The sequence below is a fragment of the Mchenga conophoros genome, linkage group LG12 (genome assembly GCF_057382185.1).
Source record: "Mchenga conophoros isolate Kocher_MC1m ecotype Shallow Benthic linkage group LG12, M_conophoros_male_GT1.1, whole genome shotgun sequence".
In the NCBI taxonomy this organism is placed as follows: domain Eukaryota; kingdom Metazoa; phylum Chordata; class Actinopteri; order Cichliformes; family Cichlidae; genus Mchenga; species Mchenga conophoros.
In genome coordinates this window covers 10019021-10043813 of record NC_140537.1, presented here as the reverse complement: position 1 = coordinate 10043813, position 24793 = coordinate 10019021, and the positions used below count along the sequence as shown (strand labels likewise).

General features: G+C 40.2%; 1 protein-coding gene across 7 annotated transcripts in view; it reads left to right on the top strand.

The window, feature by feature from the left end:
• tncb (tenascin Cb) overlaps nt 1-24793 on the top strand; it is a 114541-nt gene that overhangs the window by 33106 nt on the left and 56642 nt on the right. The window contains exons 2-4 of one of the 7 annotated variants that reach the window (XM_085293627.1): nt 9743-9855; nt 17202-17356; nt 22330-22515. The exons of 1 other annotated variant lie outside the window; for it this stretch is intronic. The gene's annotated coding sequence lies outside the window, so the exon portion shown is untranslated. Of the gene's footprint in view, nt 1-9742; nt 9856-17201; nt 17357-22169; nt 22516-24793 lie in introns of those variants that run through there. 5 more of the 7 variants (XM_085293628.1, XM_085293629.1, XM_085293632.1 and 2 more) reach the window with 5 other exon arrangements.

Here is a 24793-nt window from a genome sequence, read left to right as displayed (position 1 = left end):
TATAAACCCAGCACTGTGAGATGTACGAAACCGGAATTAGCTGACGAACTCAATGCTTTTTTTGCGCGTTTTGAGGCGCCTCAGTTTCAATCTCAGAGCCCTGCACCCGCCCCCGCTGCTGAACCAGCACCACTGATACTCTCTGAGCATGACGTGAGGAGAGCTCTGAGGGCAACCAACTGCAGGAAGGCAGCGGGACCAGATAGCATACCGGGACGTGTGCTAAGAGTATGTGCAGATCAGCTAACTACAGTTTTCACTAACATCTTCAATGCCTCCCTGGCCCAGCAGGTAGTCCCCACCTGCTTTAAAACATCAGTGATTGTTCCGATCCCTAAGAACACCCGCCCAGCCAGCCTAAATGATTATCGCCCAGTGGCCCTAACATCTGTAGTGATGAAATGTTTTGAGAGGCTCATGAAACCCTTTATTAGTTCTTTCCTCCCTCCTGACTTGGACTCATTGCAGTTTGCATACCGGACAAATAGATCCACTGGAGATGCTGTAGCACAGGTCCTGCACACCACACTGAGCCATCTAGATGAGGGACGTGGGAACTATGTGAGAATGCTGTTTATAGACTACAGCTCAGCGTTCAACACCATAGTGCCCCACATCCTTACGGATAAGCTCCGGGATCTGGGATTCAGCACATCCTTGTGCAGGTGGATTCACAGCTTTTTGACTGCGAGACCACAGTCGGTGAGAATAGGGGATGTGTACTCTCATACCCTTTCACTGAACATAGGGGCCCCCCAGGGATGTGTGCTTAGCCCTCTTCTTTATTCCCTCTACACCGCGGACTGCACGGCCAGATACCCCACTAACTCCATTGTGAAGTTCGCTGACGACACAGTGGTGGTAGGACTCATCTCCGGGAATGACGAGAGGGCCTACCGAAGCGAGGTGGACGGATTAGCAAAGTGGTGTGTGGCAAACCACCTCTCCATGAATATCAGCAAAACAAAGGAGATGGTGATTGATTTTAGGAGACAGAGAGGCGAGAAAACTCACACCCCAATTCAGATCAATGGAAACCCTGTGGAGAAAGTCTCTAATTTTAAATACCTCTGTGTTTATATCAACGAGGACCTTATTTGGAACACACATACGGACTTCCTCATCAGCAAAGGCAGACAGCGCCTCTATCATCTGAGGCGTTTAAAGAGGTTTAAGATCTCCAAGAACATCCAGAGGAGATTCTACACCGGGGTCATTGAGAGCATCCTGTGTAATAACATCACGGTGTGGTACGGGAACTGCACAGTACAGCAACAGAAAGCCCTGCAGAGGGTCGTGCGCACAGCTGAACGCACTATGGGAACATCTTTACCAACACTGCAGGACATCTACGCTGAAAGGTGCAGATCCCGGGCCATCAGGATCACTAACGACTCCAGCCATCCCGCTTACAAACTGTTCAGGCCACTAAGGTCAGGGAAACGCCTCTGTAGCCTGAAAACAAGAACTGAAAGGTTCAGGAGGAGTTTTTACCCACAAACAGTGAGACTCCTCAACCAAAACACAAATCGGACAACATGATGGACAATTCCATACACAGTATATAATTTTCCTTTGAGTTTTATCCTTATTTTTATTTGTATTTTATCATATACATCTGTATTTATGTAAATACGTACACTATAGCTCTTAACTATTACAGCGTAATATTTTGCACGATATTATACATTTTTATACTTTTATATAGATATTTTTTATTATAAGTTTAGTAAGATGCACAGTCGGGGGGGGGGAGTACTTTTTAGCCGGAAAAAACATTTCACTGTGTGTTGTACTAGTTATAACTACATGTGACAAATAAATAAAGAATTGAATTGAATTGAATTAAATGTACAGAAATATACAGTTAACAGTTGGTTTAAATAATAATGGGTTGCATTCATATAGCACTTTTTGAGACCCTCAAAGCGCTTTACAATTCCACTTTATAATTCCCCTCTGGCCATCACCAGTAGGTGGTAGGTGAAGCGTCATGCCCAAGGACACAACAACCGAGAGTGTCCGAGCCGGGGCTTGAACCGGCAACCTACAAGGCGAACTGCCAACTCTTGAGCCACGATCGCCCTAAATAACAACAATAATAATAATTATTATTATTATTTGATGTAAATAAAGTTTATGAGAATCATTTTATATATTTTTCCATAGCATTACATTTGAATTCAACAGTTCAATCTTTCAAATAACGGACAAATATTTGTGAAATTATGATACATTTGTGAATGCATTTTAACAATCTAAATATGCGTATGTACAGACAAATACATTTAAAAAACAAGACAATTATGTTTTATTACATTTACAGTGATTTCACGTTAATTTACATTTGAAATGTAAAATCACAGTCTATTTATGTAAATTTAATGATGTTCTAGAAGAACAGTACAAAACTGTAAAATACACAGTGAAATACTTTTATATTACATTTATACAATTTTTTTACAGTGTATGCTCTCACTTGCTACTCCAGTTTCTTATTCAATTTAGCGTGATTATTTTGTAAATGATAGTCTTTACGAGTAAGAATGATAAAGGATAAAGTGCAGTATTTTTAACGGTGGGCCTACCTTGTGATGTGCCACGTCATGTTTCAAAACACCAAGAGGTTGAAAAACAGAAAATCAGTTTTTGCATTCAGTATGTGACAGTGTGGTAGAAAAAACTGATGTCATGATGGCTACAGCCTGTCTTTTATATAGAATCTATACAGCGTGTGCTGTTGGTTTTCTGTTTGACTATAAAATCTTTATATTTACACTAACAGTCACTTGTGGAATAATAAAAGCAACATTCTGTACCAACAGATATTTTTATAATGGTTTCATGTTTCTGTATTTCCCCTCAGGTCAATAGTGTTTCATCTAGCGCATAGTTTGGATTTTATGGTCAGCACTTTCAATGTTTTGATTCCACGGCTCTCATCATTAGCAGCAAGCAGCTATTTTCAGGAAAAATGACAAATCAGGTGAGTCAGTTGGTGCCTTAAAATGGTAAATCCTCCTTTAACTCTCATCAGAAATATTTGGGTTATACTGAGATTTAAACGAATGTTCTTATGAGAATTTTAAATTAAGCAGGTTACAAACTATCCACTTCTAACCAAACCAGGCCAATATCCTTTTAAACTGACTACCCACAAGTACTGTTTTGTTGATTGTCTTTCAGTTACATAATTGTAGTCCCTTCATCTGCGATGGCTTAATGATGAGCCTTCCAAAACCATGTCATAATTATTGCAACCAATTTAAACAAAGCTTCAATAATGGTAATAAAGTAGTACTTGAACTCAAACTCAAGATCAAAATCTACCATGCTCTCTACATCTGTTTCTCTAGACATAACATTTTATAACAGTTGCTGCATTAAAGTGCTAGAGTTCATGAAAAACTGCATTTTAACCCAAACCAAACTTACTGTGCATTTTAAAGGATGCTTACAAGGAATGTATTGTGACATTTCATGCTTAACATCGACAAGGTCACCAGCAATCTGTCAAAGGGTTCAATGCGGGTTGTTTCTGTTTTAGCCACATGATAAATAGGCAGTTTCTCAGAAACTAGAAGATGCTACTTTTCAAATAATGCATGAGGGTTGTGTAGGAAGGCCATGTTTTTGACCGCCAAGGAGGGAAGCGTACCAAGGGCGTGTAGTTAAACTTGTCATACCATTTCAAATAAAGTCTTATACATTTTGATATTACAGTTTTTCTTAAATTTTCCATGTAGGTTCCTCTTACCCCCAACCGGTCACAGCAGATGGTGTCTCTCCCTGAGCCTGGTTTTGCTAGGGGTTTCAGTTAAAGCCAAAGCCTGGATTTAACTGTCAAGATGTATTGTTGCCTGGATTTGCTTGTTCAAAGGTACAACTCTCACAATTTAGGGCTCCAAACTTTCCTCTCATTAGAGTAAGAAAAATTTGAACTTTAAACAGAATTCCTCATCTGTGATTCTGTCTATCAGGTATGTTTAATGGCCCTGTTCAGGGACATGTTGGCACTTGATGGGCTGCTGTGCATACTGCAGCAAAGGCCTTTCAGTTACACAGTTGTTTCAGGAGGCAGTCTGTTAATGCACATTATCTGAACAAAAATGACTTCGACTTGACTCTGTGCCACAAAACAGCTGCTAGCATGCTGAGATAACTTCTCTCATATCCAGAGCAGTTTCACTTATCTCTCGCAAGCAAGGATTGCAACCAAGTGGAATCACTCAGACAAGAAGCTAACATTAATGAGTCTGTTTAATCCTAAGCCTCAAACTTTTCCTATTTTATTCTGTTTTATTCTATTTTGTAAAGTACTTTATTCTTCTGTATATAGTATTTTATTCTTATTGTATAGTGTGTTATTCTATTTTATCTTATCCTATTCTATTGTTTTTCTTAACTTTTACTGCTCTTAAACTTTTACTTTCTGCCGTGACCAAAACAGTTCGCACGTGTGGGACTAATAAAGGTTCATCTCATCTCACCTCATCTCATCTCATCTCACCTCATCTCAACTTGCCTAACCAAACATTAACATCACAAAAAATACAAAAATATGTGTAATTATGAGGGAATCCTCAGACTTTGGAATAATCTTCCATTAAATATTAGATCTGCACAAACACTTGATCAATTTCAATCGCTACTATAGACATATTTTTATGCCCTGGCTTTTAACACGCTATGACCCAAGCATTTTGGTCTTATTTTAATAGTCTTACATGCCCAAATAATGGGCGTGTATGGTTACCAGCTGAGGATATCTGTCTTTTGAACTGTCGTTTGTCCTTTGAACTGACATTTGACACCACCCACTGGTGTGTGTATATATATATATATATATATATATATATATATATATATATATATATATATATATATATATATATATATATATACAGTGGGGCAAAAAAGTATTTAGTCAGCCACCGATTGTGCAAGTTCCCCCACCTAAAATGATGACAGAGGTCAGTAATTTGCACCAGAGGTACACTTCAACTGTGAGAGACAGAATGTGAAAAAAAAAAATCCATGAATCCACATGGTAGGATTTGTAAAGAATTTATTCGTAAATCAGGGTGGAAAATAAGTATTTGGTCAATAACAAAAATACAACTCAATACTTTGTAACATAACCTTTGTTGGCAATAACAGAGGTCAAACGTTTACTATAGGTCTTTACCAGGTTTGCACACACAGTAGCTGGTATTTTGGCCCATTCCTCCATGCAGATCTTCTCGAGAGCAGTGATGTTTTGGGGCTGTCGCCGAGCAACACGGACTTTCAACTCCCGCCACAGATTTTCTATGGGGTTGAGGTCTGGAGACTGGCTAGGCCACTCCAGGACTTTCAAATGCTTCTTACGGAGCCACTCCTTTGTTGCCCGGGCAGTGTGTTTTGGATCATTGTCATGTTGGAAGACCCAGCCTCGTTTCATCTTCAAAGTTCTCACTGATGGAAGGAGGTTTTGGCTCAAAATCTCACGATACATGGCCCCATTCATTCTGTCCTTAACACGGATCAGTCGTCCTGTCCCCTTGGCAGAAAAACAGCCCCATAGCATGATGTTTCCACCCCCATGCTTCACAGTAGGTATGGTGTTCTTGGGATGCAACTCAGTATTCTTCTTCCTCCAAACACGACGAGCTGAGTTTATACCAAAAAGTTCTACTTTGGTTTCATCTGACCACATGACATTCTCCCAATCCTCTGCTGTATCATCCATGTGATCTCTGGCAAACTTCAGACGGGCCTGGGCATGCACTGGCTTCAGCAGCGGAACACGTCTGGCACTGCGGGATTTGATTCCTTGCCGTTGTAGTGTGTTACTGATGGTGATCTTTGTTACTTTGGTCCCAGCTCTCTGCAGGTCATTCACCAGGTCCCCCTGTGTGGTTCTGGGATCTTTGCTCACCGTTCTCATGATCATTTTGACCCCACGGGATGAGATCTTGCGTGGAGCCCCAGATCGAGGGAGATTATCAGTGGTCTTGTATGTCTTCCATTTTCTGATGATTGCTCCCACAGTTGATTTTTTCACACCAAGCTGCTTGCCTATTGTAGATTCACTCTTCCCAGTCTGGTGCAGGTCTACAATACTTTTCCTGGTGTCCTTCGAAAGCTCTTTGGTCTTGGCCATGGCGGAGTTTGGAGTCTGACTGTTTGAGGCTGTGGACAGGTGTCTTTTATACAGATGATGAGTTCAAACAGGTGCCATTCATACAGGTAACGAGTGGGGGACAGAAAAGCTTCTTACAGAAGAGGTTACAGGTCTGTGAGAGCCAGAGATTTTCCTTGTTTGAGGTGACCAAATACTTATTTTCCACCCTAATTTACGAATAAATTTTTTACAAATCCTACCATGTGAATTCATGGATTTTTTTTTCACATTCTGTCTCTCACAGTTGAAGTGTACCTCTGGTGCAAATTACTGACCTCTGTCATCATTTTAAGTGGGGGAACTTGCACAATCGGTGGCTGACTAAATACTTTTTTGCCCCACTGTATAGATAGATAGATAGATAGATAGATAGATAGATAGATAGATAGATAGATAGATAGATAGATAGATAGATAGATAGATAGATAGATAGATAGATAGATAGATAGATAGATAGATAGATAGATAGATAGATAGATAGATAGATAGATAGATAGATAGATAGATAGATAGAAAATCCTTAGATTCCGATTTGACAATAAAGATATTTCAGTGGTCCAAAGACAAAGACTAGAGAATATTGAATATTCTACATCATTAAGAGACCGTGGTCACCTCGGCCCTTTTCCACACTGGAACAATGTTGATACAATGAATAGCCTTCTAATGGCTCCTTGTTGAAAGTGATTGAGAAAAGGTAATGGATGTATAGAGGGAATTGGCATTTGAGTCTATTCACAGCTGCTTCATCTTAAGGCCACACTTCAACCTATTGTCCCACAGACCTTCTCCTCAGTGCTGACCTTCCTACCCTCACCTCTCACCTTTATCCTTCCCAGCTGCTGCACTCTTATGATGGACAGCTGTTTCCTCAAGAGCCACAGGCTGTGCTCTTTGGCTCACAGCTGATTTATTCACGCTAGTAAATTTACACTGGAAAATCACTAATGACTTTACTAAATAAAGAAAATGATTTATTCTGGTCATCTTTAAAATCTCATAAAGTCTAGATTATGAAGCTTCTTCTTCACTGTTTACACAAAAGCAAAGAGGGAGAAGATTTTTATGCATTTATAAAAAAGGGAAATGAAAGGAGATGCACTAAGCCTTCCTTAGAGTGTTTATGCTTCCAGCTCTACTGTTGGGTAATATAAACTGTGGAGATAAGCTATAAAAGTTAACATCCCCCTGTCTCAGTTCCCATTAGAAACACCTCTTACAAAGTATTTCTAAGAGAATGGTCCTCATTAAAATTCATTGCACCACAGTTTCTCTAACAGATATCCTCACAGAGCTTAAATAGATTTACAAAGCATGCCATTTTTTAATGTCTCCACCACTATAGCAGATGAAGATATTGTGAATGGCTGTGGCACTGTGACATGACTGAAACAAGAGCTACATTTAATTCACATTCAGGGACCACCAACAGCCTATCAGAGCCCAATCCTGAGGTGGGCATCAATCATGGGAGCCTGGACCGCTCTGGCTTGTGTGTTAGCTCTTCTAAAGCAAAGGAAAAGGCTTTGACAAGGGCCCATTATTCAGTAGCTCATCTTATGTCACTTCACACATCACCTGTCAGCCTGCCAACCCAGCTTTGCACCCAAAGGTCGCCATCAGCAATCAGTCACATCATAGACATCCAAATCACAGCCTTATAGCCGACTTTAAACTGTGTTTTTATATGTTTAGGTGCTATTAGATGTCATTCAGGAGCACAAGGCACTCAGAGAGACCCCACTGTAATTATTCTACAGTACATCCATAAAAAATGTTTCTCTTTTTCCCCCAAAAAGTTCATTTTGACTTTCTTCAAAATGTAGGCTCAGGGTTACCACCTACGATAAATATGAGGCAACACTATCCATCCACTACAATGCACATTGCCCAAACTCAACAGCGTTACTGATACTGATGAGAGTGACAGAGAAAGATAATTTTTTTCCTTATTTCCAACATGAACAAACAGAAAGTAGACTTAAATTGAGGAAGAATTACACTGGAATTACACTGCTGATCACTCTGATTATTATCAACCCCTAAGATCATCATCCATCAACACAAGCCTAACCAGTAGTTCTGTGCAGTACTGCAAATTATCAATCTGATACCAAGTAAATACAGAGCCATTAATTAATTAATTAATGCCAGTACCGATACTGATACTTTTAACAAATAAAGGCAACTTATGAATGGGAGAGCATTCTGTCATGATTTATGAGATAAATCATTAAATTGTAATTCTGAAAACATTTTAATTACCACTAAATCACTCTATTTTTCATTTTCCACAATAATTGGTTAATATAACAAAATACACCTTTCCGTTTTGCATGTACTTTGATAATTGGTCCTTTGGAGAGCTGGAATGTAAATGTACCCGTCTCTAAAGTACTTGGGGTTAACTTCTGTTATTTAAATGTACTATAAATAGAACAGACGTGACAGTCAACACAAAAAGGTTCAGACTGTTTTCATAGTGCATGTTTGATGTATATTTTTTTCATTTTCAAAAAAATGAATTATTTAACACAATTCACCAGACTAAAAACTGAGGATAAAAAAAGAGTATTGAGCCTATCGCGCCAGTATAAATCAGATATCAATACCAGCATTGGTATTGATACTATTGATATTTGGATGTAGCTAGCTGCCTGAGGGGTTTACTAAGAGTTCTTGGTCCTGTATCCTCTAATGAAGCAGCTCACTCAGCTAAACTGTGCAGTATTTTCAGTAGTGTTGGTGCATCTGAAACCCATAATTTCCTATCGCAACCTGTTTCTCCAGCAATTATTCATGGGTGAAAAACATCTCATGAGATAACTGCAATTTTAGGACGCCCTGGAAGAGAGGACAGCCTGGTTCTTCTTGGATTGCTCTAAGCAAGTGTAACTTCTTCTCTGACTTGCTGTCTGCAGGATGTGCAACAGAGAAAAGAGAAAAGCTTTTAAGCAAGCAACAACAGCAGCAGACAAGGAAACCCACAAGGGAGATGGGGAAAATGACATAGGGATGGTGTGGAGTGTGCATGTGGGGGGAAGAAGGAATGGGGTTTTTTTTCAACAAAAAAGAAAGTGAGAAGCAGCAAAGGTGGAAAGAAGGATGGAATTTAAATGGCATTTGTGATAAGGTGACATTTAGAAAAATCTCAGCTCCATCTCCTTTGAACAAAAAGGTCTTGATCCCAGGAAAAAGGGGGGTCTGTCACCTCACAGGTTGCACTGGTGAAGGAAAATACAGCAGCATATGAGACTGAAATGCAGAAGTGTACACATGGATTCAAATGCTTTAAATCCTTAAACACATCCGAAATTAGTATTCCTACATTCTCGTGTGTTGCGGTAATACAAACTCTTGTGTATAAGGTCATTGTTTTGAATTGAGCGTAATGATATACGGGTGTTTTAAGTGTGTCATGATGATCACCAGCTATGGGTCAGAGTTCAGCCTCCTTTTTATGAGGACTACATCTCTGATCGGGACTAAGAGTTGCCATGGAGAAACATGCAATCAGCTGGTCTTTCTTTTCACTGCTTTTCACTGACTCGCTCCCTTCCTCTGCCCTGTAAACAGTACGGGCCCTGTTGTTGTCGTCGTCAGATAGTGACTAAGTATATGCAGTGTGGGAAGGAGAATCTCAGCTGTTCATCCTGGAGAACTCATCTCCCCTCCCGTTCCGGTCCTAGGTGAGCCACAATACTTCTTCAGACCTCCCTTTCCTTTTGGCTGCCATTACCCAAACTAAGCTCATTTGTCCCCCCCAGTAGACCCATGATCTGCCTTTTGTTCAGACCCCAACCTCCCATTCATGTCCCCCAGGAGAGCAGACAAAAGAGGAAAAGACATAGGCTTAAACCCTTTTGCCCAGACAGACTGTGGTAAAGCAACCATAAAGAGATGCTGGGCGTGAATGGCTGGGGAGCTCTCTAGCTTCAACTAGAAGCTGTCTGTGAAGATGCCCTCCCTTGCCCACATCAACAGAAGTCTCAGTTATTGTGTGAACATGTCCTGAAATGAAGACAACATCTTTGGCAATTTGACAACACATATGCGGCACAGCCAGATTTTTACTTGCATTTCAAATGTTGAAAGTACATCCAGAAACCTAAGTTGAATATACACAATTGTTGAAATAAAAGCAGCTGTCAAACAGGGAAGTGGATACATCATAGACTGCATATAAGCATATGTTACCAACTGTTATGTGAAATTGGTAAATGGACCTGCTTCTTATATAATGTTTTTCTACTCAAGCACTCAAAGCACTTTCTACAACTTGCCTCATTCACACATAGTCTATGCCTAAGTGCATTTGCACTCCAATGAATGCATCAGAGAGCAATGTGGGGTTCAGGATCTTGCCCAAGGATACTTTGGCACGCAAACAGAAGGAGCCAGAGATCAAACCACCAACCATGGTTGTTTTAATAGATGACCTGCTGTAAATCAGATATCATATGTGAGGTTTGGAGCTTACTCTGAAACAGAGGAACACTTGTAGTAGGATCTTGTCAATAACAGGAGGCGTCCATCCTTAAGCATACCTCATCCATTTTTAGTAAAGTAGGGGCCATATTTACAATTCATATTCACTTAGATTTTAAACTAACAACAGATATAAACACACCAGGAAAGTGTTTACTAGGCCTATAGGACACTCCCTCATAGATTTCTATAGAGCCTGATTTTTGCAGTCAGTGACAACATTTGAACCAAGGCTTGGCAGTGCAGGGGGGACATATCCACAGAGCACAGATGATGTCAAAACATTTTACAGGGTTCACGTTTTCATTCAAATTTCAATTTATATGGATCAGTTTATGAAATTTGAATCATGCCTCTTTATTCTGACTGAAACCTTCATATGGAGTTGTGGGTTTTTCTTTTAAAAGCTCTCACCCTGGAGGCTCCACTACCAGACTTCATTTAATAAAAATTTGAACCTGACCCATTTTTCGAAGGTTGCTTAGCATGGTACATTCACTGAATTGGCCACCTACTACTAATAAAACTGATATGGAGGTAACATTTTTCTGCTTTGATTTAGTTATATCAAATTGGATTACGTAGCTGAGCTGTTTTTAAAAAGAATAAAATAACACCAGCATCATCTATTCATTTATTTTTACAAGAGTGCTTTTTGCAGATTTCCAAATCATGCAGTAAGGATAAGAAGATTTATTGTGTTTCAGAATTCCCCCAAGTGTTTCTTATCTGTAAAACCCAATGTTGTTTATTTTGGCTCACAGTTTGTAAAGCTGTTACTGAGTTTTTGGGTGTTTGTTTCAGGTGGAAATGTCAAACAACCTAAGGCTTAATGCAGTCAAACTGATTGCAATCACAATATCGGGCTTCATCTAAATGGAGCCAGCAGAAGCACGCACGGAAGGCTGGGCATGTCCCCATACCCAGCAAAAAGATTGAAGGTCCTCTTTTGGGTCATTGAAGTTTTCCAAAGGTAGATGAAATACAGTCTCACTGGTGTGTTCTGGGTCTCCTCTGGAGCCTCCCACCTGTCTGACATGCTCATAAACTCCCAGTGGATTGGCTTAGAGCTCACAACATATATATAAAAAAAAAAATTTTCAACCACTCAGTCATTTGGTGAATATCCAAAGATTAAGACCATAGCTAATAACTGAATGATAGTAAATCAAAAAGTTTACCACAACACCTACAATATGACTGAAGCCAGTAAATAAATCAATGTTTCCTGTTCCCAGTTCTATGTATTATTTAGTTTTTATTCACAGAGAAAAAATGTCATAAGATGTTACTTTTTATTCAATGATTATAAGTAATGCCTGTTCTCTGTTTAGTCATGTTGGTCATATTCAACTATTTGTTCTTGGCATGCTATACCTTTATCTTCCTACTGAAGTTCCTGAAGGTGTTGTTCTTTAAATGTGTCCCAGGTTGCACATCAGCTCTGCAGTAAGAGTGCTGGGGAAGAGAGATACGAAAACTTAAACTCCTCTAACGATGGTGCAGTGCGCCCCTGATAGTAAAATATCAACCTTATTGCCTCGTTGTCAGATTGAATCCAGCAGCTTATGCTTCTGTTATGGTTTGTGGCACAAATCACATCATATTCAAGCCATAAGCTATATTACTGTAGCTTAGGTTTTACAGTCTTGCAGAAATTCTCTGAACTTGCAGACACATTAATCTACAAAGCAATGCAGGCTGACATATACACTAACTGCGTGTCTGTCTCCACCTGTGTGATGTCAAATACAAGCTCGGGTTCAGCGAGGAGACACAGAGTGGGATCTGCCATACTATTCTATAGGGACTCCTCTGTAAGGCTTAAAATAGAAGAGATCCGTCTTTGCAAGCATCCATGCTGTTACACATACTACTACTACATAGATAAAGCAATAAATAAATGAATAAATAACTGTGTTCTCCACTATCTTAGTTACCTCTTGACAGCCTCCAGGCACTGGCAAGCTGTACAGTGTTGGAATTAGAGATTTGTTTTTTGGCCACATGTTAAAACACTACATTTTCAGAAAGAAAGAAAATCCACCGTGCGTTTCAAGTAAAACACCAGTGCAGGCTGAACATTTGCTTACAGAAACTCATAACTGATATAATACCCTAGTAACGTAAATGCATCATGCATTAAATATGGTTCATTTTCCTTCAAACCTGATTTTTCCAGCAGTTTCTGACTATATTTCTGTGCAATATGCTGGATTCCTTCAAATATCACTTCACCATCCACAATTATTTCAGAGAGATGCTATACTTGAACCAGCAAAATAATCTTCACACTTTATTACAATTATCTCAGGGAGATGGATTTTTTTTCTCCCCCAACTGACTGACTGAACACTAAATGTGACGCGATATTTCAGGACATTTTCATCGTCTCGCTTGATCCAAGCGATACTGCCTCATCAAGGTGCTGAATGCAGACCTGCCTACTGCTAAAGGCCTAGCATGCTTGAAAGTAGTCTCACCTCCGCACAGCTGGCATATCACTGTGTGAGGTGAGAACCTGTCGGATTGTCAATTTCAGAATGTGGCAAAAATTGTGCGTTGCAGCCCCCCAGGCTTCTGACATCAGAAGGATGTGTGGGGGAGGGGTTTCAGAGGCTGTGTGGCAATCAGACAAGCACTTTGTCCACAGTATAGTGAGAACAGGCTACAAATTTAACACATCTTGAGCCTCCTTAAATGCATAATACAATTTTATTTTTTATTTATTTTGTGTGCACTTTCTTTGGATTTGAGTGGTCATATATTTTTCTATTATTTGTTTTACTTCATTTAGCTTACTTACAAGCACATCAATCTTTGCTTCTATAATAACCTTTTTCTTGTGTTCTTTAGCTCTGAGCAATTAGCACAGCTTAGCTTGATCAAACAGACCAAAACACAACCATTAAAAGATTTCTCAGTGCAGCATTTAGAAAAGTAAATGTAAAGGACATCATATTACAGAAATAGGCTGCAAAAAGTCATGTATATCTTTGTTTCCAAGAAAGCTAACTGGAAAACTCTAAGGTCTAAAATCAGATCAAGCCTTCATTCTTGTTACGATCCAGCCTGTGGGTGCAACATTACATTAAGGCCGCACAAGAGAACTGACAACTGTAGACCTCACTTCCCTCAGTTGAGGTCAGTGTTTATGATTCAGCAAAAAGCAAGAGACTGGAAAAAATGGCATGCAGGAGAGAGTTACAGAGCAAAAGCTATTGCTGACCAAAAAGAACACAAAAGCTCATTGCGCATTTGCCAGAAAACATTTTGATGACTTTTGGGAAAATATTCTGGGGACTGACTTAAAGACTTGAAAGGTTTTCATCTTATTACATCTGGTGTAAAGCTAACACAGCATTTCATACAAAGAATACCACAACAGCAATGAAACATGGTGAGAGTAGTGTGAAGCTCTCCTGCTTCAGGATCTGGGTGACCTGCCATAACAATCCAGTGGGTGGCTGTAGCTCAGGAGGTACAGCAAGTCATCTACTGATTGGAAGGTTAGTGGTTCGATCCCTGGTTCCTCCTGTATCCATGGGCAATATACGAACCCCAAGTTGCTCTCTGATGGAGAGTATGAATATGAATGTTAGCTAGGAAGCACTAAAAAAAGCTTAGAAGAAAGTGCTTGTGTAATTGCATGAAAGTGGCATGTTGTATAGAGCGCTTTGAGTACTCTGGGAGAGTAGTAGAATCAGTCCATTAATCCTGAAGGAGAATGTTTGGTCATCACTTTGTGCCCTGACGCTTAAGTATACTTGGGTTACACAGAAGCCCAATGATCTAAAACACAGTACAAATAAACCTAGTCAAAGGCTGGGCCTAAATCCATCTCTTCATACTCAAAAACCCTCTAGTGCTGCTGAATTTTTAAAATTCACCCAAAGTCCTCCATGTCAATGTGAAATACCTACTGCCAAATACTTCTCCACAATGGGTGAGGTAGGTTTGGATAATTGTTATCATTAATAAATGAAACAATCATTGAAAAACTGTATTTACTTGAGTTCTCTTTGTTTAATTTAAAAATGACTGATGATCTGAAGCTTATTCACCTGCCAAATTCTCTTACACCGTCATCTCAGGCCCAGGGATTGCAGAGGTACATAACAAGCGCTGGGTCTCAAATTAAGTACTTCTGTACTTGCACTCACTATTTTGAGTACAGTACATGTAGTGTCGTAAAAGTAACAAGATGGTGTGCTTGTTGGCATTTCTCAGTTGTAGACAAGGTGTCCTTGGGTGGTGGAGCTTGCTGCACCATGCTATGACTTTAGTGAGCTTGGTCAACTCGTCAACTCATCAGTTTTCAGTGTGAACAGTTACTGTTATAAAGGAGTACATATGATCTCAAACCCTCAGTCTAACCAAGGAGTTTATAGTGTCTCAATCTAACCAGTAAATAAAAGTGGAAGTACAATGTAACTAATAAACAACTAGTCTCCCTGAGACCCATTATGAGAATTTTGTCACTCAGTAAAACGGTAAAAAGCAGGTTCGCAATATCCAATATTACAGCAGTGAGGGTGTGAAAGCACTGATGCCAAAAGACAACTTGTGTGCAAAGATGACAGTGTACATTTCTCATCTTCAATAGTTGCCATATGCAGAAAAAGGAAAGAAACCATCTTGTTGGTGAGAAAGATGAGGAAAGGTCTTTAACACCCAAAGCTACTGTTCGCCTATAATCATTCTATCTGACATGGATCAGAATCTATTGCAATTTGTCTCCTAAATTTAAGGTTAGGACTAGTTGTGACGGATGACAGCCTTAAAGGATTATGGTTATATATCTTGTGGAGTTGTTTGGTGGATATTTTGTTAAACAATCAAATGGATATATAGCTATATGTGTGATTAAAGGTTTTACCAGCTCTCAGGTGAGTTATTTATTTTGGGGTTATTATTTACTTATATTTTACTATGTACTTATTTAATCATTTATTTCAAGGTTTCATGTTTAAATGGTCTTTTTTCCTTTTATCAATTTTGTATTTGTCTTTCATTTAATTAGAGTTTTGTTTTTTCATTTCTTTTAATTCAGAATCAGAATCAGAATCAGAATACTTTATTGATCCCTGGGGGAAATTATTTTTTGTTACAGTGCTCCATTTTAAACCAACATTAAGACAAGACAGACAATACGCTAACTAAGAATAGTACAATATATACATATATATACATACATACATACATAGATACATACATACAATTGTACATAGAAATAATTTCCTATTATTATACTTCTAATGTGCCTTAATTTGGACGCTAATTCTTAGCTTGCCAGTCGCCTTTATGGCCCTATAATTTTGGAGCAACATCTGTTTATTGTCTGTCAAGGCTTGTAGTGGTAGTACAGCCCAATTTTCCCACCTTTTGTTTTTCTAACCCGATGTTGGAAAGAATGAGTTGAAAGATGGTTAGTCTTGTAACCTCAACTCTCTTGGGTGTCTTTTTGGCATTGCTTTCTCCCCCATTACCACTGAGTAAGGTCAGGTCTCAGAGAGGTCAGTTCACCCAGGAGGGTCACCCACTTCATACTAGACACTCCTGTGTCTGGAAATGGACCGGACAACTGTGTTCACTCAGCTATACTAGCTGCCAGTTTCACTTTCCAAACCACTGGTTATTAATTCCTGTCGGCACAGATCATCGTTTCTTCTCGGAACCAAAGTACATGGAGGAAGCTTAGCATTTAACCTTGTGATCCTTTACTGTAGCTTAGCTGGCTCCCTTGTGGTAAAATTCTTATTCACTCTAAGCCCTGAGTTTTTTGTGGGCAGCCAGTCAGGAGGAAATGGTTTACTGTCTTTGACATGTTCTATTTGTTTTTTAGTGCAGTGCAGAAAAGGTTGTTAACATTCTGTGCCATCTTTGAACATTTTAGATCTTATGTATATTACGCAGATCCTGAGAGCTCAAGTGTTGAATCTGCACTGTCAACTTTTCTGAAGCAGTTGGCAAGCACGGAGATACAGAGCGCCAACTGTAGCAACACAAAAGTTATGTGAGAAGGATTATAGGGTCTGAGGTCAAGGGCCAGAGCACAGATACAAGCCCTGACTCTGTACTAAGGTCGTTTACCGGCCATTTGTACAGATGAATGCAGCAGTTGTGTCTGTGTGTGGTCTTTTCTGGTGCAATGCTCAGTTTGCAATGCTAAGCTTCTCACCTAGAAAAAAATGCATTTTGTATTTACTCAGGTTATCTTTGTCTAGTATTTACATTTGTTTGATGTATGGTTTTATAACACGTGAGCTAGTGAAACAATTTACACTTTGATGAGCTCTATTAATTCATTGTTGGCCAAAAATGTTATACGGTCTAGCTAGCGCCAACCTGGAAGTGACGAAAACTGCAGTTCCTTGAGGTGCCGCGCGAGGGTGAATGCAAAACTTCCCATTGTTTCTCACATTTAAATGTCTAACCTCACAGCATTAAAAAGCATATTTATAGTTATAGTCTACTCCCCACTCACTCACCACACACATAAATGTTTTAATGCTGGAGTTAGGAGCATGTCTGTGTCTTTATACAGGTGCCAAGACAGACAGCGGGAGCTGATATCTCAGCCTCACCCTCCAGTGGACCTCTCTATTCTGTTCCTGTTGTTTTCTCTTCATGGAGAATTTTTAAAGGATTCTCAGCTCATATTCAGACTCGGCGTGTGGCACAGTTTGTGCTTCAGTTTTGGTGAGTGAAACTAGAGTATTATGTTAGCTAATAATGAACTAATATGACTAACTGTTCATTGCACCTTTGCAGCTTGCTATCCAAATTTGAAATGCAAACGCTAAAATGCTAACAATGAAGTTGTAAGAGACCGGTGGCTATGTCCATCTTGTAGACCGTCTGTGGTTCCTGTATAAGAGATCTATTAATGAGTGAGCTTTAAACTGCTTGCTCATAGCGGGTCAGGTCTGATTGTTGGGGTTTTCTCTTATTGTAGGGTCTTTACCTTACAATCTAAAGCACCTGCTTTGAATTAAATTGAACTCAATTAAATTGGAATATCCTTGTCAGCTACTCCCCCCACCTTACACACATCTTGTTTTTTTCCATCGCACAGAGCTCTTGAAAGCAGAGTCTATTACTTTGTTTATTGAAATTACAGTCCCTCTTAGATTAAACTGGTTATTATTACAAATACACTCTGATGCAGATAGCCCTCTAAAAAACAGCTGATGGCTGCTGCTACCTGGACTCCCTGCCGCATTGCTCGTCACCAACATTATACTCCCCATTGCTGTGTTATTCTCTCATTATTGAATCATAGAGGGGGTTTCAGTAGCTTGTGGAGGAGGGGGCAGACTGGGTGTCCATCCAAGTGACCCTCCCTGAGGACTTAACCCACACCACCCCACCTCACTGTTGCATAATGGATGAAGGACAGACATTGGGAGGGAGGAATGGAGAGCGGAGCCCTTATTACCTTGTGATTCATTTTTAATGAGGTAAACAGGTCTTTCCAGGTCACCTGAAAGCTCACACACACCAACTGCAGGTGGTGTGTCTTCCCATCGACAGCCTTATTGCTGCCCGCTTTGACATGCACCATGGCTGCAGGGGCTGCAATCGTATAATTAGGTCTCACTGTCATTGACAGAATGTGTCTCACTTCCCACAGAGTCCCTTTTCCTTCCTTCCTTCAAGTTAGACACCACCAATTATATGGTGGCAAGAAGACCTTATTATACGTGCTCTAGGCAACCTTTGCCTCACTTTTCCTTTTAGATGAAATTTTCCTGCAGTGAGGATTGCAAAGACCACCAAAATCTCATTATTGTGTATTGTTTCATAACTGATTTGATTGTGCTTTCCAGCTCAAAAATTGAATTTTATATTGATTATTTTGCAAGAACCAGTTCTTGAAAATAGCCCGTCCCTTGTGATGTTTCTTGCCCTATATAGTAACACTCCACTCAGGTAGCGGTTCTCTCTTTATGCTCAGTTATTGTACCACTTTTCCTTCTGTGTATATGTTAAGACAGCCGATAAAACCAAACCTTGTTTTGCTCTAATGGAAATAAAATAGGCTCCCTCAAGCAGACGTCTGGTTTGAAATTGGATGACAGGCGAGGATTCACGTACCGGGTGTCATCTGGGAAATCAAACCCGCTCAGTTCACTTGTTCCGAAAGTTGGCGAACAGGTACGCCTTTGCAAACAGGGAGGTGGAGAACTCCCACAGCAATTCTCTGCGAAGCCTGTCGGGGCTGTGAAGGAGGGAGAAGGAAAGAGAGAGTGCAACAGGAAGGTGAGAACAGGAACAGATGGAGAGACGCAGGGATTCTACATTTACAGTCATTTAAAACAGGTGCTATACATAGCCAAGCCTTCAACCAGTTCTCTCATCTAAATGATATCATTACAGCAAGAAGTCATTAAAAAAATCTTTATCCCCCAGACTGTGTACATTTCCCTCTTCTCTCTGGGGAGCAGGGATGAGAACCAAAATTTAGGGGCCCCTCAAGTCATTGAATTTTGCTTTTTATCACCCTATAGCTGTGCTGCATGTGTGTCATTGTGCTTTATATGGGATTAGAGAAGATGTTTTCTGCCTGACTGGCCACAGGCTCTCAGCAGCAAGACGAGGATCATTTCCCCTGAAGAGAAAAGCTCTGCTCAGTCTTGATGTAAACCTCGGCACGTACACCCCACTGATGTTTAGAATAGATTGTCGCTCACATACCAGCAATCTTTATCAGTGTTTCATACGTTTGAGATTAGAGAATGCATATTTCCCAAAAGGTGCTTCAAAAAAGATGGAAATGTACAGTCGTGTTGCTCGAGAAATTGCAGTTTTACCATTTTAGCATCCATGAGGTTACTGTCACCTGGGTTAGGATTAGGATTTGTTTAAGTTCACATTCCCAAATTTTTTATAGAATGTTCACATCTTTGAAACGTCCAAATGGGGATTGTTTTTTTAACAGAAAAAACTGTAATGCCAAATGTCTGTTGACAAACCCAACCCCAACTCAACACCTAGCTAGATTGCTGGTAGCCTGATAAAGAGGTTAAGCACTGAGCAGAACCCAACCCAGTACCACCAGTAAAGGCTTTTACAATCAGTCTTAGGAGTGATATTTTGACTTAATGAATGTCACACCCTCCTCCACACTCATTCTCATGAAAGAGCTTTTCTCTCTATTTTAAAGTCACAGGTCCAGTGTAATCTGAACTGAGTAAAGCAGGATCCTCCTAAACTCTTTGTTCCTGTATTTACTTATGGCGGCTCTCCCTGTTTACATAAATTATTTAGCGCAGAATTGCATCCACCATACAATTGGTATCCAAAGAAAACTATAGACATTGTTACTGACACGACTGTTTGATCAAGCGTGTCAGGTTTTAACTTGGCAGTCACAGCCTTAGTCACTAAATGGATAAATCAATGAAACCCCCATTATTCTATCAATATAATCATCCAAATCCCATCTTTTTTTGTTGGACTTCAGGAACTAACTATGGTCTGTACCATAATCTGCAGTATGTAACCGAAATCTGAAATTCAAAGATACTAAAGTAATCATTCGAATAATAAAGTAATAATGCTATTATATGCCGTATATTGTCTGAATACAAGAAAGTCTCTGACTCAGTGGCCTACATGTGGGCACTGGAGTGCTTGGCACTATACAAGGCTACAATACTGTACTGGTAACCTTAATCAGGAACTCAATGGGACCGTGAAGGCTTGTACCCTGAGGCTGTACTGCAACGGAAAAGACAACTAGGATCAGCGGCAGTCAAGCCACAATCCAGGCTAAAGTATCCATAAACACATCATAAAGCTTGCATCCTGAGATGAGATGCTCCAAGAGTGCTTCAGGCAGCTGAAGACAGACCGTGATGAGGAACAGGAAGAGGAACTATCATGGATAATCAAGTCCCTGCATGGGTTGTACCAATTACCGAGGAAGAGGCTAAGACAAATCCTATCAGTGGCTAGAAAAGGCTGTGCCCGGGCGTTGGTTTAGCTCAGTGCAGGTAACCAGATGCCATATGACTGAGAATGGCGGATGCCGGTTTGAGTCCGACCTATGGCCCTTTTGACTCTTTCTCCACCTCTCCTTTACTTGCAATTCTTCACTGTACCTATCAAATAAAGCCAGAAAACAAAGAAAAAAAAACATAAGAGCAAGCCCCCAGCACCACAGCCAACAGTACCCAAGTTGCAGGCTGTGCAAAGGTACCTCTGTACGGTAAATAGCAGCAGAATGTAAAAGCATAGCCAAGTCACTGGAATAGAGTGCGGGAAAAAGCTGAGCTGCATATGGACTAGAAGTCCCCAAGTACTGATGGGTGACGTTGCCAAAGGTGTTTGAGAATGGCAGGGCTGTGGGACTTCAAGTTCCAGACAGACAAGCAGCTACTGGCCAAACAACAAGACAGAGTGGTGGTTGACAAGGAGCAGATTACCGTTGAGATGGATGTGCCAACATCAAAAGAACAAGACACCTGGATTGAACCATATTGTTGTGAAACTGGGTGGATGTGTATTTGATGTGTAACTGAAAGGAGAACAAAACTTTTTCCTAAACTTTTTTTTTTTTTTGCAAAATTGGTGAAGCCTTATGTAAATATTTCACTGCTTATTTTACATATAGTTTTTTTCTCTGCAACCACTGTTCATTTACATAGATCAATCGATCGATAGATGCATTAAAGTAACTTCCCAGTTGCAAGGAAGGCTGCCAAGTTTCACGACTTGCATCTAAAAAGACTTAGTCAAGCATGAGTTGGCATTCCACTGAAACTGGAGAACACTGATCACAAACATTTCACAAAAGTGTTATGGTTTGTTGACAGTTTTGACACTGACGGTTGTATAAACTGCAAACGTCATAGAATTTATGTGACTTTCAGTTGGCGTCATTTTCCATGTTCAAAAGTAATTCCTCTGACATTGGTATGTTTCTGAACTTTAGGTCAGAAAGTGTAAAAATCTATAAAGAGCATTTAAATAGATGGATCGCTATTTCTAGTCTTGAATTCCCAGATGGATTGTAGAGACTTATCTGGTGCCATTCTTTGGTGTTGTAAGGTGGGGTTTTTTTGCCCTTTTTTGTATAAGCAATCAGAAACTAGCAACAGTAGCTAGTTAAAACTTTTGTTTTAATATGATATGTTCAACATGGGTCCAGTACATCATTTGAGTGCATATTCATTGTTACCCAGGCTCATCAATCTCACAAACGGAGCCTTTGGCGGCCCTTTTTCACTCCCTGCTTTCAAGTCCTTTAATGCTATGTTAATGCAGGCCCTGCATTCACTCATATCTTGCTTTCGATTGGCTTGCCCGCTGCAATTTGCTGCTAATGGTCCAACCACCACCCCATCCCATTCCACCCCTTCTACCCACCTCCCTTTCCCCATTTTCACTCTCCTACTCTCTCTCTCTGGCTCACTCTCTTCTTCCAGCCTTGAGGCGTCCTGTTTCAGCTCCTTCGCTTTCACTCACAATGCTGTGGAGAGGGTGAATGGGAGAGGTGGAGGTGGTGGGGTGGGCATTTAAGAGAGCAGTAGGTGGGAGTGGAGTCTGACCGCAGAGGGTCTAGTGTTTAAGAGAAAGGGAATTCTCTCTTTCACTCACTCTTTCCCTCTCTCAGCCTCTCGTTCTCTCTCGCTCTCTTTCTCTCCTCACTGGCTGCTCAACATCAGCTGGCTCTCTAGGTAGACTCGAGTAAACACTCAAAGAGAACAGAGAGAAGAGGGAAGATGACAGAGCTGTCAGTGCTCTGAGAGATACAGACCGGTGAGAACATTTGTCAGGGCTGGCTGATAAGGCTCTCCTCAAGGCTTCTTAGATTGCTCATCGGTGGAGAGGCTGCAAGCATTCTCTTCAAGGTAAGTTACCTCCTTTACCTGCACTGAGCCAGTGTTTGAATAAGAGCAGAATGAATGGGCTGCTTCACTTACCTAATTAAGATCCATTTTGAAAAGGAAATGGCAGTGAATGACAACTTTAAACAAACTGTCTCAGCTCTGTTCTTCCATATTAGTGTATATTCAAACTTTTTCCAAAGATTTCTATCCTGTTTTGGCCAATTTTATGAAATGCATAGATAGTGCAATGGTTATTGGCATTAGAAAAAATCTTTTGATTATTCACTGGATTGTTTGCCCCCCAAAAATGAAAATTTGGTGTAACTAGCGTAAGCCGACCAACATTTCAGATTTTTGCTTTGATTTCTGAGGTGCTTTGACAGGTTTTCATGGCAGTGATAGTGACCATGTTGAAATCTATACATCGATCTCACATGGAGAATGTGTGGATGATCTTAGCAAAACCATTGCTTGCTCTGCAAAGCAGTTACTGTAATTCATTCTATGTTTTGTAATTCGAGCATTCAGGTTGTCTTAATTGTGCTTTTTACTGCATGCACCTGGCTGCCAATTATGTTTTACTGGGAAAAGTTTTTCCTCTTGTCGGCTGTTTCCCTATTATTACCAGAGAGCCGGTAAAAAAGAGTGATGTTTGTAGATAGAACAGTGTCATAATCTGCTGAATTATTCTACCTGCATTAGGGCTGATGCTGAGTTATTGTCTGATGGCACAGCAGTGCCAAGATGGTTAGTGTTACTATGCGCTTGTCCAACGTATGTGAGTGTGAGCATGCATGTGTGTTTGGACTACTTGCTGAAGTAGGTCCAGCTGTACACTTTATGGCTGCCAGCAGACAGTAGGCTTCTGTAACCCAGGAGACAGACAGCTGCTCTGCATTAGATGCTGCCGGTTGGTTCCTGTCCCAGATCTCCAACATACACAGTGCCTGTTGTAAAGCGGCAGCCTTACTGAAACAAACACACCAGCCTGGTCAGATGGCAAAAAATGTCTTTAGAAATAAGCTCTTTGATCGTGTACACAGACACAAATAGTTTTATTTCTTTAAGCTCAGCACGAGTTTGAAACAAATACAACAGGAAACGTGCTTTGTTTCTGCATGCATATGATCACATCTATGGATGAGATTGTCAGCAGCTCTGCATCACCCTGGCAACCAAGAAAATTTTCTAAGAAACCAAGTACTTGGCTAACCCTAGCTAGGTAGTTTTAATATCACAAACCTAACCCTACTTTTATTGATTGAGTTTAAAAAAAAAAAAAAAAAAGGGAGTCCCTTGGAGGACTTGAACTGTGGTCACACATAGACATGTCAGTGGCATGGCTATATGCACAGAAATTAAAATGTGTGAAATTAGCTGGATAAAAATCACATTCAAGGAAATACAAATAATGGGGTGTGTAGGAGGAACAAAGAAACGTGTTTCTAAAAGTATAAAATATTAGATTACATGTGGTGCTTATGGGTTGAACACACATCTCCATGTGCTTCCCAACCTCTTATCATGAGTTCAGCTTCATGCTTTTGTTTCCAACAGGAGTTTGTAGAGAGAGAAACCATCAACCTGAGGGTGTTTGATAGACTAGTATGCTGACAGTAAATATGGGATTTTTAGGGTTTCTGCCAATTGTGGGGTTTTTTTTCTTCTTTTGTTGGACAGAAGATAAAACACTTAATGTTAGTCTTCTGCCATTTCTGTCAAAAATGTTGCCTTTGTGGTCACAACTCCCTAAAAGTGTGTTGGTAAAACACAGTAACATTAGCAGAATTATAGAGCTGTCATTGGTAACTGAAGCAGCAGCAGTATCAGTCACACCTACAGTATGAGGCAAAGACAGTTACTAGTCCTTTTTTCAATTTGTAAGAGAATAAAAGGCATTTTTGCTAAAAAATAATAATAATTCAGAAATACATATCTCTTAAAAGTTTTCAGTCTCGAAAACTTTATTTTGGGCCACTATAGGTTTTCCACCAAAAGCTGGTGAAATCCTTTAAGGTGTGTCAGCTGTTCTTCAAGGCAGGCAGAGACGGGATTTATTCATTTAAACTTTACACCTCGAAGCTGTTTGAAGAAAATCACATCCTCATGGTGGCTGATATCAAAACCTTTATCTACATCTTAGGGAGAATGTGAATGGGTAAGTTGGTGCAGAAGGCGAGAAGTGATGAGACCCACAGGAGACCCACGGGATACCAGGGGAGCATGTGCTGGATGGTAATTGTGTATGATGAGAAGATGCACACACGGGGAAGGAGCCTGGCTGTGTTTCAACAGCCGT